Raw genomic sequence first — 1,104 nt, forward strand, 5'->3', positions numbered from 1 at the left:
TCCATAAAGGAAGCCACAGACCTGAACTTACAAGATCTGAACAGGGTGGTTCATGACAGACTTGAAGGCATGTAACAACAACAAATACACACATTAGGAGTAGGGCAAGCAAAGACACAACTGGGTCGAAATGGGGATTGCATGGCTTTGCTTGCAAAGCTACTGATTCTCAGTGCTTACAAAACACTATGCCTTTGCCCATATGGTTTGATTTTAAACTGTGCAGTCAAAATATTATTGTGATGTCAGATGACTGACAGGTGGAAAGCCCCAACCACCTCTCAAACATGACCCCTAAGAGGTGAGGGAACTAAGCATCTCGCAAGATTCAGTTCCCTACCCCTGGAATATGTCATGGAGTTGGAAGCAACTTATGGCCCCTGAGTTGGTATAACTGAAGTATAGAATTGCTCTGAAATTCTCTTGCATTGAAATCACTGACACCTGTAATTCCTTAACTTTGGTTGGATTGTGTCTGAACTTGCAAATAAAAATGGAAACACTGCAACCAGGGTGCGGTGAGCTGTGTCACAAACTCAATGAAACTTTACACAAAGTGGCCATTGTCTGCTGAGCGATCATGTGTGTGTTTGCATCAGAGCTTGGAAGATTACTTTAAAAAAGTAATAAATTACAGTTACAATTACTTGGCCCAAAAAGTAGTAATTACCGTTACAATTACAATTGCTCTGAAAGTAACTGATTACTTTACTTTTTCTCAAAAGTAATCACTACAATTACATTTCAGTTACTTTTTTTAAAAAACCCCTACAAGGTGCTGGCCTTGGCTGCTGCACATCTAAGAAGCCTAAAACAATATTAAAAATAAACACACACACACAGGGGGTAGTAGAATAAAAAAAATTATCCATAAGATTAACATAATGGCATAACAGAATCTCACATCCCCCCAAGCAATGAAGATACCCCAACTCTTGAAATCAAATTTTACACTTGAAATGCTTTTATAATATGTTTCTGTTATGTCTCAAAAGAACAAGATGCTCAAAGAGCATGTCAGACAAGGAATGTCTTTTTACAGTCATTACGTTGCCACCAGTACTGAACAGGCGTTCTACTGCGGCGCTTGAAGGCATGCCTGTG

The sequence above is a fragment of the Rhineura floridana genome, chromosome 8 (assembly GCF_030035675.1).
Source record: "Rhineura floridana isolate rRhiFlo1 chromosome 8, rRhiFlo1.hap2, whole genome shotgun sequence".
In the NCBI taxonomy this organism is placed as follows: Eukaryota; Metazoa; Chordata; class Lepidosauria; order Squamata; family Rhineuridae; genus Rhineura; species Rhineura floridana.